This window comes from Poecilia reticulata, chromosome 4 (genome assembly GCF_904066995.2).
Source record: "Poecilia reticulata chromosome 4, P_reticulata-male-v2, whole genome shotgun sequence".
In the NCBI taxonomy this organism is placed as follows: Eukaryota; Metazoa; Chordata; class Actinopteri; order Cyprinodontiformes; family Poeciliidae; genus Poecilia; species Poecilia reticulata.
Genome location: NC_088833.1, coordinates 10,371,242 through 10,387,340, shown reverse-complemented (window position 1 = coordinate 10,387,340; position 16,099 = coordinate 10,371,242). Strand labels below are relative to the sequence as shown.

General features: G+C 35.2%; 2 long non-coding RNA genes across 2 annotated transcripts in view; both read left to right on the top strand.

The window, feature by feature from the left end:
• The window catches only part of LOC145551422 (uncharacterized), a 116,639-nt gene that overhangs the window by 39,370 nt on the left and 61,170 nt on the right, over positions 1-16,099 (top strand). The window lies entirely within an intron of this gene.
• LOC108166239 (uncharacterized) lies at positions 11,731-12,945 on the top strand. Its single transcript, XR_001776535.2, has 3 exons — positions 11,731-11,908; positions 12,314-12,406; positions 12,532-12,945. It is a non-coding gene; the product is annotated as an uncharacterized LOC108166239 (long non-coding RNA).

Here is a 16,099-nt window from a genome sequence, read left to right as displayed (position 1 = left end):
TAACGCAAAGTGCTTTACATGACTGCATACATGAATATATTTTGAGCTCAATAAGTGTAGTATTTTACCAAACTTTTTCTTCTTTTATTCATTCTCTCAATAAGATATTTCCTTATAATTAGACTACCTCTCCATCTTTAAAATGTAGATATAATTATTTTAGAAATACATTAAATAATTTCACCCAATAGATTGTGTCCTACAGTCGCTTCCTTCCAGTGTTTTTACTCATTTACAAAAACAAGCAAACAGTGGTTTAACCATATTTAACTGCATATTGACAATTAAGAAGAAAGCACAATTAAGAACAGAATTGAGCAAATCTAATTTAATGAACAAAGAAATGAAAAATATATTTACCAAAAAATTATTTTTTTATTTAAAATAATCAAATCGTAAAACACTTTGTAATGTCAAGAATGCAAAGTTAGAACGCTTTAAAGCAGCAAACATTTTAAAGAAGTTAATCAAGGAAGAAATCAAACCTGCTCATGAAGTGTTTTGTGCTGTTAATGCAAACCATTTCAATTCAGAGCATTTGTGGTTGCAAGCTATAAGTTTAACCCTTGTTATAAAATAAGTAAAACATTTCTGCTAGCCAGGGAACATTGGTTTTCATTTAACATATTAAGATCAAGAATAGCAAAGCAATTACAAGTTTCTCACAATTACACATATTGTTTAACGAATGTGTAAATGTAAAATCTCAAATTTAAGAAATCTGGTTTAATGGCAGAGATTGTTATGTTACATGGCTTTAATTTTGAAATGACTTGTGTTTTGTTACTTTTAATGAAACAAGACAAGCACATTTGAGTGTTTGAGTGTTGTTAGTCACTGGTCTCTTGACTATTTTTTTATCTTTATATTCATTACTGAGCTATATTATCTTGTTTGAAAGTGCTGCTCATAACAAAGATAAAAGTGAGAAAGCAATTATCTCTCAGCTTCTAAGCCAATCAACATTTTGATCTTTAACAGAATTATTAAACAGCGGTTTTGATATATATGATGTCAAATTTCACCATGTGTCGGGTGAGTATGTCATTGCACCAACTTTATTACGATGCAACTCATTAATCGTTCTTGTAATGTTTTTTAATTAAACTGTCTCCAGGCAACTGAGGGCAGACACAAAAAAAATCAAGCTTTTAGGAAACAAAAGAAGAGGAGCATGGCTTGATGCTGCTCATGACATGGACATATATAGTCTATAAATATGAAACAACTTTATTTTCCACTTTGTAACATTCACTGCTTATTTCTGACATTAGATGCACTGAACCTCTCACTCACTTTGGGTTGCTAATTTATATGCAACACAGAGCATTGAGAGTAAACCGTCCTTAAAATTTGCTTCAGGGATAAACCCCATGAGATGAAAATCCAAACATATGAGCCAGAACAACCTCGGAAAATTTCTAATTTCACACAGTTTAACTCTCCTGTCAGATTAATAAACAACACCCTGTCCAGAGAACATTTGGGACCCTGCAATAAGATGTAAGTTCAAGCTTCTCAAATGAACCTTTGCCTGTCTTATTAGTCATGATTTCTAGCCTTGAGCCTTAAATGGGATCAGCGTTGTGGGCACAGTGGTTTGTTGGGAAAGTGCCTATTTCAGCACTGCCTGTTCTGTAGTCAGACAATAGACTCTTGTCAATTACGTAACAGGAGCACTCACAAAAATTGAACAAAATGTCAGGGTGACTAGGTGTCCTTTAACTCAGGAGCATGCAAAAAGTCTACAGGTAATTTAATACACTTTCTTTCACTTTTTTTTGTAGGTTGACTGCAAATCCCTAAAACACATAAATATGTGAACAAGCTTTTTTTTTCTCTACATTTTGTCTCCAATTTAAAAATGCAAAATCTTAAAAAGTACAAAGTACTTTTGTACACTTAAAAAGTTTGCAACCCTGCATCTTGCTCAGACTGTTTTCATATTGGTGACCTTGAATAACAAAAAAAAAAAGTTTGTACACATCATAATTTGCGTCACTATGCTGAAAGACAGACGTGAATACATTTCACTCGGAAAATCTGAGGAGTGCTTCCGTTTTGTGACTGCTTTTGTATTTCCTTTGCAGACGGCACATGCAAAAGATGGGAGATTTGCTTTCTTTACAGAATTTCCTGGAAACTAAGGTTCAGGAAGGGACAGCCCTTTGAGTGAATGAATGAATGCTAAAGCCAATGGCGAGAGCTGGACCGTTGTTCAAATAAACCGGCAACAGCTGGCAACCGGGTGCTTTGTTTATGATGTTGACAGAGGCTTTATTTATCTAAATTAACATTCAGAATAGACATGGTAAAGTAGGGAACTCTCAATAAAATCTGTTTTTTAAGAAGTAATTGACTCAAAATGGCTCAATAAAAGTGTAACACATGAAACAGTAGTTGGCTGGTGTCAACAAGCATTCTAGAGTAGATATAAACTCATAGAGCTGGGATGCATTACAGGCCGTACAGTTTTAAAGGTTTTAAATTCATATGTAGCACAATTCAGTATACCTGTTTCTTCTGTCTGAAAATACATATGAATACTCTCTTCAACTACTTCCAAAACAAACTCGGAACAGATGTTAGACAGTAAACAAAGATTTTTTTAATGTTTAAAAAAACAAACACCAGGTTTTTGTTACGACTTTTTGAATTTAACTCAATGCATTTATTGTTACATCTAAAAAAGAATGTTTCATTTGAATCATTTATTTTGTTTGCTTTTATGGTTTGCTTCAGCGCATCCAAAGAACGTCAGATAATTAAAAAATAAGCTAGAAAATAGATTATGGTAGTAAGATTGTTTTCTCTTAATAGAAATATGGATTTATTAAGGTAGAAATGATCAGCTGTAGGTTTAAATATTTATAAATCTGTAAAAAGCAGTTGACACATTATTTAATATTAGTTTAACCTATTTTAGCTGAATCATACAAAGCTTGAAGAAAAAACACACAATTGGACATAAAGCGCCAATGAGCTTGGACATTTTTTAGGAAGTTCTCTGCTTACTCTGCTTACAAGCAACCTGCAGCTATGAACAAAATTCAAAGGTCAAGGCCTTCCTCCAATTGATCATTATTCCTTACTGGAAGACACAGCTCAACAAAATACAGAAACAGCTGTTTAATTAGTAACAGGAAATGGGATTCCTTTGAGACCTATAACAGTGTACTGTATCACCAGCATCCAGAAACAAAGCTATGCAAAAGACTTTTCATGGTAAACTGCTTAATAATGTGTTGTTCTTTTTGTTTGTTTTGTTTCTGTGTCTATAGTCTGTATCTAATAGTTTTTGGTTGCTTTATTGCGTACTGTATTTATTGTTATTGATTCTGATAACTAGATAATTATTCCGTGGGATCTGAGCTTTTGGAGCACTGCTGGGTAAGACAAACAAACAAACAAACAAATGATATATCCATCCGGTGTGTTGGGGAAGAAAGAAAGGACGGAGGGTGGTGAGTGTCAAAGGTCATCAATAAAAACAATGAAGTTGTGACACATTCAGTACATTCAGTTTAACTTAATGTTATCTTCATGCTCTGATTTGCCCTGTTATGACTTGCCAGATCAAATCTATATTAAGAGCAACTTTTCCTCTCTGTTTTCATACTGAACCTCACTTCTCAGAGACCTATGCACATAGTCAGTGAGAGGAAATTAAATCGCTTTTCCCACAGCTTCATTAATTATTTTTTGTGAAGTTGTTTATTTGCTGGGGCTTTTCCGGTGAACCTGGCGCTAACACGGGGCTGAGTAAGGCTACAAAGACTGTTTTCTCTTGCATCATAAAGGATTTGTCTGACTAGTGCTCTAAACAAGCAGCGGGGAGAGTCTGAGGATAAATATGCATGTATCCGTTAGCATTCCAGCTTTAGAGAAATAAATTGCATTCTTCATTATGAGAGAAAATGGATTTTCCATTGGAAGGTCAGCACTGAATGGAACTTTTGCTAAGCTGCTTCTATAACACACTTCCTCAAATCTAAACCCAGAGCTATTTTGGTAAAAAATTCTACATGTAAAATTACAAATATTCATCTGAACAAAACATTGTGAAATCATGAAGACTGAACAAACATTGAAAAGATTCAGCATCAATCTTTTCCTCTGTGCTTTCACAGTCAAGAAGCTTCCTTATCTGTCCCATCAGTTAAACTAGCAAACAAAGAGAAAAAAAAACATTGCTAATGACGTCATTTAATTTAGTACTGTGATTTATTTGGTATTTGAGAATATAGCCATTAAATCAGACCAAATAGCTTTAAAACTGAGAACATAAAAGCCAAACCAAACATTATAAAGTTAGACCATGGTAAAAGAAACATTTGTGTGGTGGGAAAGCCTGTTTCCTATAGAGCTCATGTATTTCATGTTTGTCATGTTGACATTTTGGCAAGGTTAATGCACTGAGGAACACTTCAGGATGGGGTGGGGGGACAAGTTTGCAACTGATGGTTGCTTCAGCACTCACTGTTACTTACTGTAGGCGTGTGTGTTATTGTGTTTGCCACTAATGGGCTTTAAGATGGAGGCTCAAACAAGGTTTTAGTAAAACACTGAGAATAGTTTTTTTTTCTCTCTTACAGAGACATACTTTCCAGTTATATGTCTTGTACAATAGACACTTCAGTAAGCTTGCTCACATCACATTTTACAACAAATAAATTGTTTGAACTTTAATTGAGCTTTTAGCTCTGTTGTTTTTGAATGTCTTGTTAATGAGGTTGTAAAGGTACAATGGACAAACTAGACAAGATGGTCGATAACTCCCCAAGAATGAGACAAATTGTAGCAATGCTTTTGTGTGCATTTGACACCTTACGTGTACTTACGGTTTACTTATTACATAATTCTATTTTTTTCTTTATTGTCAAGTTTAAACGATTCAGATTATTATATATATTTGAATTTCAAAGAAATAAATGCAACGTTCAGTTTCCAAATGATAATCATATTACCAATGGGAAATCTACAGACTAGCATTTTTTCCCTTATCTGCTTGTTCTTGCCTTGTTTTTTAGAAACTGCCTTATCCAACAAGTAATGAGAATGAATATGGCTCACACAGGACTGATGGAATTAGAGTTTGTGAGCAACAATCTGTCAGTTCTGGACACAGCCAGATGGCCCAGTATATTTGCAATTATGGAAATTTCTGTTTTGAAAATGAACATTTTAAAAGAAAAGAATTGGTAACATCCTTGAACTCCACACTCTAAAACTCTAGTAAAAATATAGTGATGCAATATATGTATTTTTTTAAATAAAATGAGAAAATTATCTTTTTCTCAAGGACTAAAAAGTAAACAAAGCAAAAGTGAGAATCCAAACCTTAACACCCTCTGCTGCTTTCACTGGAATCTGGAGACCACTGGGCAAGCAGATGTTACTAATCAATTGTAGTGATTAACAGATGCTGCTAATCAGTTCTATTGATTAAATGATTAGCATTCTGTGAGAGGTCTTAAAAAAGACAGCAGTTCAGTTTATCTAAACCTTTAAGACTATGCTGCTGTTGTTTGAAATGGACTTGGAGATTACAACGCATGTGGCAAAACGGAACAGAGAATCTCACAATGAACTGAAATAGAACCAGTGCAAGTCTTTATATGTTAGTGAACCCAAAACAAAAGAAAAACAATCTGTCTTTGCTCCAAAAAGAAATGTAAAAAAAGCTAATTGCTCCATATTATACTTTACAGGTATGTGCTAGTCTGTTAGATTTTAAAGCTCATTTAGATGTTATTATAAGGATTACCACAATTCAATCTGGGGAGACTCACATGTAGAAAAAGCAGCAATTATAGTTTAATTTTACTTGAAAGTAGATTTCTTTGGTACTCTGACACCAGCACCAGTTTTATTGGATAGCCTGGTGTGAGGAGTAGAGTCAAAGAACCAAAGAAATTGGCACAATAAAAAAAATAAAAAATCAATGTTCAAGCATTTTATTTCACAGAAGCATAACTGGGACTTATGTTACAGCCCATAGTCTTGCACACCTTACAGTCATTCAAGGTGATCATAACCTCTGTTTATGGAAGCACTTCTCAGCTCAAATGCAGGGTCATTTGTCTGACATCCTGGATGAACACTGCTGTCAGTACAGTACTAAATAATACTGGCCAACAAAATAGCAAAAAATAAGTTTAGAGCTACAGTTTGTTCTGTGGAGTTCCTGCTGTGGTGTGACCTCAAGAGGTCTCTACAGAAACAGATATAGTGACATTGTGGAGGACAGTGAAGCTAAATTTCTTCTTAAAGGGGCAATATTATGCAAAATTGACTCTTTTTAAGGTCATCTAAAAGCATGATGTAAAGCTGAAGCTATACATCATGTTATAATATTATTCCCTCAAAAAAAGCATACCTTAAATGTTGATTTTATTCTTTCATGTATGTTTGAGAAATCATTTAATATCCTGTAAAATGCCACACGAAGATGACATTGCTCTGCAAAATGCCTGAGGGGGACGAAAGCGTAGCTCTTCCTTTTTTAGAGGCCCAGATTCTCCTCGATGCTGGAGTTTCCAAGCTTCCACCTCACAGAGCAGACCCCCCCTCCTTCAGAATAGCCAACAGCAATTAGCAAACACCTGGTTGACCTGATTGTTTCTGCTGAGCTCATTATAAGAGCTACTTCTGAGTATACCGCTGGGAAAAATGTTGTTAAAGGGTTAATAGTGGAGCGATTTGTGGACATGACAAGTCGACATTTCAGAAAGTGCAGGAGTTTTTAAAGTGAAAGATCTACACAAATTACACAGTCAAAGTTCTTTTAAGTCACACTGGATATATGCAACATTTTTATAATAACTCAAGATAACATAGTCACTTATTTGTGCTGATAAATGCCACTATAAGCCTGGAACATACATAAAACTGCTCCTTTAGATAATAAAAGACAGACGCTGTCTAATTGTATTGTCCTTTCAAGTTTTACCCGCTTTTATTTAACTTCAAGACATATATTTTAATATGTGCTGAGACTTAAAAGCTGTAAACTGAAAGAGCATGTGCATACATTTAAACATGCTCAATAAGCATATCGTATCGAAGCACACACAGGTTCAAATCCAGAACGCTGCAGAAGATGGATACAAGAAGAAATGATATTAAATTGTCCTCATTTCCCTGGTAGAATTCCACTACTGTCCTCATTTTCTGACGTAAAGTGTGTTACAAGCTGTCATTCTTTTCCAGACCACTGGCTTTTGCCAGATTATGTTACATAATCATGCATTTTTATGAACTAAATAGAACTGCGGACAAATTAAACAGTACATGTTTTGACCTTGCCTGAACTTTTCCTGGATAATGGCTGTTTAAGCTCACTTTACAAATTGCTGCGTTTATTTCCTGTCTGACCCAGTTTGTGTCTTGATGTACTAATTGTTTTTTCTGATCTTGAGGGAATCCAGCACAAATATGAAATAATGAGATTGAAAGAGCTCTTCATTCTGTCTAAAATCTCTCATAATCATAAGACATGTAGGAAAGGCTTGTTTAATATTGCACAAATATGTCATCTTTGTTACTGAAGTTTCAGGGACAGAATGTATGTAAACATTAGCAATGATAAACAGCTTGTGATTAGATTTGTTACTCAAGACTGTTCATAATGTATACACGACCGCTAACATTATAAACAAATTGAGTAAAAAATATCTTTAAAAATTTTGTAAACATTTCCAGAACATTAGGAAGTTCAGAAAAGCGTAAAGGTGGAATGTAGGGGAAAAGTACAAAAACAATCTCAGATGGAAAAACACTGCAGCTCCATCCAAAGTAAGCTGAATTACATCATAGAGATATGGTAGATTCCTGCATTAGGACTGATTTTTAATCATGAATCTCTGAAGGAAAAGGGCTTTTTTTTCCTCTACATTTTACTGCATTTCATCTTTCTAAATCTTTTTTTTTGTGATAGCTTTGACTTTCTTTTGTGTGCACAAAAATGCAGTTGATGTTTTTGCCATTTCCAAACACTGATATGTTTTTATCTTTTTTTTTATCTCTTTCTCACTGTTTATTTAATGTCACATGCTGTTTTTATTTTAATTATGTAAAGCACTTTGAAATGCCTTGCTGCTGAAATGTGCTATACAAATAAAATTTGATTGAGTGATTGATAGTGTAAAATGCTTGTATAATATATGTGCTTTATAAATATTAGATGGTTACAACTTCAAAATGAAAACACATTTGTTTTGGTTTTTAATTGAGAATTACTTTATCCACTTTGTATAACATACAAAGTGAATTTCATCCTTTGGGTTTTCCAAACACATCTACCTAAGTCAATCATCATTCAAAAAAGAACTACATTCAAGCTTATCTGACTTGGAGTTAGAAAATGTACCTAAAAATTATGAATGGCCTGCACAGTGGTGCAGTTGGCAGAGCTGTTGCCTTGCAGCAAGAAAGTTCTGGGTTAGATTCCCGGCCTGGGATCTTTCTGCATGGAGTTTGCATGTTTTCCCTGTGCATGCGTGGGCTCTCTCTACTCTGGTTTCCTCCCACAGTCCAAAAACATGACTGTTAAGTTAATTGGTTTCTCTAAATTGTCCCTAAGTGTGAGTGCGTGTGTGCATGGTTGTGTTGCTCTGTGACAGACTGGCGACCCCTGGAATGTTAGCTGGAGATTGGCACCAGCAACTCCTGACCCCAGTTGGGACAATGGTGTACAAAAAATGAATGGATGGAAATTATGAATGGTCAAAGTACTCATTAAATAACTGTGTATGGAACCACATGTGTTGCCTTAGATGCTCTTTATAAGAACTTAGCAATGACATTACCACATTTAAGTTTAAATATTACACAAATAAGGGAAGCAGTAACTGAATGTCCAGAGCTGAGCGTAGTCCTGAGGGGACAAGAGGATGTGAACCCCGAAGAACTGAAAGTCATCAGAAAGGACAGTTTTGTCTTTTCACCAGGGACCCACACCAGGAGATTTCCCACGCTTGCAGGATAATAACTGTTTCTGTCGCATCCCTTCACTCTTGTCTCTCTCTTCTCACCCACTAATCTAATATGGTTACCTTGGAACCTCTCCTTTTCCTTTTCTTCTCTTTTTACTCTCATGCCTTAATTTGAAGTCTTGATTTCTTTTTCTAGCTGCAACAATCAAATAATTGTATGAAATGTTCCCTCAACATTTCTTAATAAAATATGAAGGAAAAAATATTATGTTCAAGGTTTTGTGCGAGTTTGTCAGTTCAATTCAATCTTTGTAAAATAAACTCTCATATTGGAAAGAAGTACCTTTTTATTCAAAATAATATCACCGTATTCCTCTATGTTTAAAGTGAAGCTGTGTAGTGTATTTAGGCTACATGTCAAATGTCGTGCCACTGTCTTTATTAGATATGAGGGATAGTTTGAGGGCGCAGACTAAAGGTCCTTGGAGGTTCGGGCCACACTGGGGTACGTATGCAGTGCACATGTCTGCCCCTGGGGGAGACAGTGAGGAATGCGCACACAGGGTCATCTGCTCCCAGTTTGCTAATGTCTTTATGACCACGATGGGAGTTGCGCTGTATCCCCAATGATATGTATGGGACTCTCTGTGCCCTGCATGAGCGACACCTATTTTAATCTCAAGGACAAGGGGTTAAAGCACAGCCAGATGAAGATGTTCATGGCTTACTATATAATGGATATGCAGTATGTGTTTACAAGTATTGGTTAAAAACAGGTTTCTTCTTTAAATATATATTCTCCTAACATAAAAAGATCCTGTAGTGGTTGTTTTATAAAATAAGTCTTCAAATATTTTCCCTGTAATATTGAGCTCTCAAAATACACACTTTGTTATTATACTTTATTAATACACTTGTTCAATTTCCTACCAACACAATGGCAACACCATCCAATATGGCAGCAACTTCAGGTATATCCACATTTAGACGAGGAAGGTGGGATTTAAGAGACATTAAATATGTCAGTGTGTGGTGTGAGTGTAACAAATAAATTGGTCTCTGAGATTTTAACCAAGTTGAAGAGTCAGCAGTTTATGTGAGTTTCCTTCTCATCTTTTTCATCCTTACCTTTTAATTGTCTGTGTTCAAGCTCATCCAAATTCTACTTCTAAAGTTATGACCAACAAAAGTGGAGCATTTCATACCAGTCCGAGTGTCACTGCCGTGGCTTCTTGCTATTTGTGAAACATTAGATTATAAAATCTTGTTGAGGTTTTATGAGGCACTGAAAGGGCCAAGAAAATGTCATAATGCTGATGAGAACCATTAAGGCCACTCAGGTCACCAGAGACTTCTGTACTCTGTATTTCCAGGACTTAGTTTCTATGTTCTCCATAGGTTGAACAAGCTCCCAAAAATCATGACGTGTAAAAAATTTTGCTTCCTTTGAATCAGGACTGAAAACATGCTGTTTATTGCACCTTACCCACATAGGCCCAGCGTTCTCTTGTCAGGTCATATCTTTTATGTCTTAGTTTATTATTTGCCTCAATTGTGCATTTTATTTTTTTCTTGTTGTGTGAAGCTCATATTTCTACAGCTGTTCTTTTTATTTACTTGTGTCCTTTCTCTATTCCTTTGTTTCAGCACATAGGATAGCCCTGTGTGTGAAAACTGCACAAATCAATATTTCTTATGCATGTTGGGCAGAAATGCATATTCGAGGTAAGAAAAACAAATCAAATGCTGCCACCTAGTGGAGATTATAAATATGGAATTTAAAATCCATTTTGGGGGACGTAAGATATATTCTTGTAAATTCCGTCCACCTTCTTGCACCCTTATCACTTTGGGGCTGGGAGGGGTGCTGGTGCCTATCTCGAACCCAGGACCTTCTTGCTGCAAGGCAACAGTGATACCAACTGTACCACTGTGAATCTTGTAAATTCAATAAAAAATAAAAATAAAATAAAAAATCTTACTCCAATTCTGTAAGAAAGTATTTTCTATAAGGTTTGCTCACATTATAAATGTGAAAGATTTTTTTAACAAAGTTATTTTTCTCTTAGTTTGGCATTATTTTATATAAACAACTATTATTTTATTCATAATTTGATACCCAGAGAGCAGACATACATATTTACTGTATTCCTATTACACAAGGTACAATTCATATGAAACATGAACTTTTTCAAAAGCCCAAATTGGTCAGTGATGTTTGTGTAAGCAAATAGAGGACCTTCTTCAATTATTGGCAGTAAAGATGAATAAAAAGTAAAGCTGAATAAAAAAAAAGCAGGTAAAGGGGGATAATATATATTTGCAAGGCTTTTTACAGCAAGATCAAGTAAATATGTTATCTTCAGTTATGGAATTACTTCATATATCATTTGTAACTTGCTTCTGTCTCTTTAAAAAGCTCCACCTTCAGCATGTCATCACAGCAGCCTGAATGGCTGCAACCAAAGTCTCAGGGATTTTTCAAACATACATGAAAGAATCAAAGCAACACTCCTGGTACGTTTTTGATGTATGAGTAATATAACATGATATAAAATTAAAACAAAAACAAATCAATTTGGATTTGATGTAAATCAAATTTGATTTACATCAAATCCCTCACAGCAAATTCAAAAGTGTTAAATGTTTTGGTGTTAGTAGACTTTGTGCAAAAGCAGAGTTAATTTTACACTTATAGAGTCACATTCTGTTTATGTAACTCTGGGGTGTATATTATTAGTAGTTAAAAAAATCCAGTGTTAAAACAAAGTGTTTCCAATTGAGAGGCGTTAAAATAGAATCAATAACTCTTTACTTCTTAACTCTGAACTCCACCAGCGCCTCGTAACACTGAAGGAGTTAATCCACTGACTCCGTCCCAGAATCACAGATTCCCACGAAGCGAAGCGACAGAAGCCAAGTCATTTCAGGACTATTTACTTTCCACCTGTCTGAGTTATTTACTGCGCTAGGTAAGTCATTTTTTCTGAGATGGTTTATAGCTATTATTTTTGAGTTGAGCTCAACCTGTATGACGGACGTCACTTTGCCACACGGCTCGGTGTTAGCATTTTTAGCTTAGCATGCCGAATGTTAGCGGAGTATAAGTGTTGGAAAACATCGAGCCGGTTAACATTTTATCAAATTCTTGGCTAACTTGAACAGATCCGTAATAATCTGGAGTGTGTGTTTTTTATGATGTTGAACGTTTGCATGCATATTGGTCAGATTTATTAACCTTTCTGATCGGTTTTTTTCCTTTGAAAAAATGTAAAAGGCTTTTTCACGTTGAGAACGTTATTCCCGCTGCTGTGTCTTCTTATATACGTTTTGCAGCATGTTTTAATCCTTTTATTGCCTTTTTATATTACAACCAGTCTGGTTGAGGATGAATCTCCAGGTCAGCCTAACCTCCCCCTCCCGGATCTCTCCATGGATTCTTCGAAGATTCAAGCTCCAAAAATGATTATGTAAGTGCTAATATCTCTGAAACTCTACATTTCTGTAATGGAGGCTTGTTGTTAGAGTTGTAGTAAAAATGTATTCCTTCGCTCCATTCCTCATTGTTATGTTTTTTTTGTTTGTTATGATCCAGAGACCGACACTGGCTGTCCTACTCGGAGACTGAATACTGTCTAATGCAGTAGAGAAGCATGTTGGTGTCTCCGGCCAAACTTCACGAACAGAACAACAACCTGAAGACAGTCTGCTAGTGAGTGGACATCTCTCTGGTGGAGTGCAGAGAGGAACTGACTCTTATCAACAGAAACTGGATAAGAAATGACGGATCTGAATATCAGGTTGGTCTGTTATGTACTGTAATATCCAGTAATCTACCTGTTAAAAGAAAATGTACTCTATCATATTACATGAACTGCTTGCTTCACTTTCTCCACCTTGTGCTTTGAGCAATTTCATGCATATTGTATTGAAGAAAAATGTATTAAGCATACTGCATTTTGTATTGCACAGCTGATATGTTAGACCTTTTAATAAGCAATACGTGAATGAAAGTATGGAGAGCCATTTCAGCCAAAATTAAATAAATAAATAAATGGGTGAAATAAATAAAAAATGAGTAAAATAAATCAAAAAATGAAGAAAATGAGTGAAATAAATAAATAATTTGTTAAATAAATAATTTAGCTTTTTCATTAACCCATTTTTTCATTTATTTATTTTTCATATTATCAATTTCTCAATTTCCCTTTTTTCATTAATCTATTTTTCATTTACCCACTTTTCATTAATCTATTTTTCATTTAACCATTTTTTAATTTAGCTTTTTCATTAACCCCATTTTTCATTTCTTTATTTTTCACATTATCAATTTCCCAATTTCTCTTTTTCATTTATCTATTTTTATTTATCCTTTATCCATTTACCCATTTTTCATTAATTTATTTTTCAATTATCCACTTTTCTATTTCCCTTTTTTATTAACCCAATTTTTTCATTTATTTATTTTTCCGATTATCAATTTCTCTATTTCTCTTTTTCATTAATCTATTTTTCATTAATCTATTTTTCATTTGTCCATTTTTTCATTTATCCCTTTATCTATTTACCCATTTTTCATTAATCTATTTTTAATTTAAACATTTTTGATTTCCTTTTTCCATTAACCCGATTTTCTATTTCCCAGTTTCATTAATCAATTTCTCATATATCCCTTTTTTATTTACCCAATTTTCTTTTATCTATTTTTCATTCAACATTTGTTTGAAAAATCTTTACTTTTCCCATTTTCCAATTCCCCTTATTTATTTAGTATTTCCTTATTTTCTTATTTATCACATTCTATTTCCCCGCAAAACTTAGGGAAAAAATAAATGCAAATGAGGAGAGGCACGTCATCAGGCTACAACTTCCCCAATTGGTTGGTTAGCGTCACACCCATACTTTGCTTCAAGAAAGATGGCGACCTACTAACGGGTTATCAATAAGCTGAAGCTCATTAACTTCATTAGAAAATAGTGTTATTACTCCTGACTTTAGTTCTCGTGTGGCCGCTCAGACAGAACGTGTTTCAGTTGGCGGCTCTCATGGACTCAGAGCTTCACCGTCGGGAGTTTTTATAGTTTGAACGAAGCGGCCGCTGAAGTTGGCTTACGATTGAAGGTTCGGGACACCTTCGTAGCTACCAGCTGTGATCCAACTATAAGGAGCAACTTTACTGTACATCGTAAGTGAACTGCAATATCCAGAGGCAGCTCTACGGAGCATCGGGCTGAAAGAATGAGAGTGGAGAGCCTTGGAGATCTGCATCGGAGGCCATCTTTCAGACATGCACCGCTGCTGTCCGTCCAGGATCCTCCGGTTGCCCAGACGTTGCACGGTAAGCTACTAACGCTGATGTTTGTTTTCCAACTACAGTCATATTTAATCAATAGGGCTCAATTACGATCGCGGGAGTTTTTGAGTTGATCTCGGCAGTAGGTGACAAGCTGAACGTCTCCAGGATGTTGAGACCAGCACGTCCTCTGATCCAATACATCTTATTAAGGAAAAAATCAACAAAACGTGTTCAAATTAATGGCCCAACAGGTTGATTAAAGACAGTAAAAAGGTAGGAGTGGTTTCGAGTCGATCGCCTTGTTTTACCTTTGTAAACAGACAACCTGAATACAGTGACCTTTAGTGAGGGTACAGAATGGAGAATGGATAAAAGCTGAACTCCTGCTACAATCTTTGCCTCTCTTGGTTACTTACATCCCTGAGGTGTGCCAAGTGTGGCCCACATGCATATAAAGTAAATATGACTATTAATTTAAGTATTTCTTTGTATGTATAACTTGACCACCTTAGTTTGCCTGTTTTTGGTCAACGTGTGCCTCAACATTTGGTTACTGTTCCTTAGAGGTGGACAGAGGACCCACAATTTATACTCCAGGAATAACAGTAGCACTTCAACATGTTTTTACTCAAAGTAAATCGTAGCTGAATAAGAAATTAAACAAGAGTAAAGAAGCATTTGGTAAAAAGTTGATCAGTACTGAGTAACTGATCAAGTTATCAATTATTTCATATCTAAAAAAAATACACAATTAGAAGGCCCAAAATATTAAGTTCAGTGGAAATTTTGGTATTTTAAAGAAAAAATGAAAAATTAGTTTAAATAATAGTGATGCTTCATAATAAAATGACTTGAGTAAAAGTAAAAAGTTCAGCATAGTAAGAGTTTTCCTAAAAGTTCATTTGAGTTTCAAAAAGTTACTCAACTATATTTAAGTAAATGTAATTAGTCACTCCTAAACTCTGCCCTTCTGAGGGAACAGGAGAAGGAACTGTTAAGGAAATAAATTAATCTTATTTTGATACTAAACATTGTTTCAATTAACAAATGAATCATAAATAACACCCAGAACATATTCTGTTATGTTTATTCAAGGGTGAAGGAACAGAATGACTGGAGATCCTGGCTGAGAGGGACCAGGCCTGACACGACGAACAGTGAGGAGAACCGTCTGCACTGTGAGCAGCACCAGAACTCCTGATGGGTCTCCTTCAGGAAGAAGCAGAGAGACGGCCGACCTCCACAGAGAAGAGTTCACCCAAACATCAGAGGAAAAATGAAGGCTGGTGCTCAACAGAGCAGCCTCTTTTCTTAAACCCAACACACACAGGGTGTTGTGGCCCTGATTAAAAACCTGCTAACTTCAATTCAACTGAAACACAGAACATCCAGAAATGTGATGAACTTCAGCTATAGAGTGGAAATGACAGTGAGATGAAAACATTTGTCTATATCACTCTGTTATACAAGACATTAACATTTTAAAGTGTTTGTTCCAGAGCACCTGATACAAACGATAGCATTAGCTCATCCATCAGACATTTACTGAGGCCTGAAACATGAAGGGCAGACGACCTGAGGACTGACTGGTTAAACTATTTTATTGATACTTCAGATTGCAGATTTCCAATTGAAGGCGTCCGTAAATGAACACAATCATTATTCAATAAATCAAGCTGTGTAAAATAACTGCTAGGGTTGCTATTAAGAACCCAATATGTCATGTTTGTTCATTTCTACGTTGTCATACATACAAGGTACGACAATGTTTAGCTTCATGTTGAAGAATCTTCAGTGTAATGAAACCAAAAAATAAAACGGGTCCAAAACTTTCAATCTGTATTCTATTTTTGTAGCTTTGTTCTAT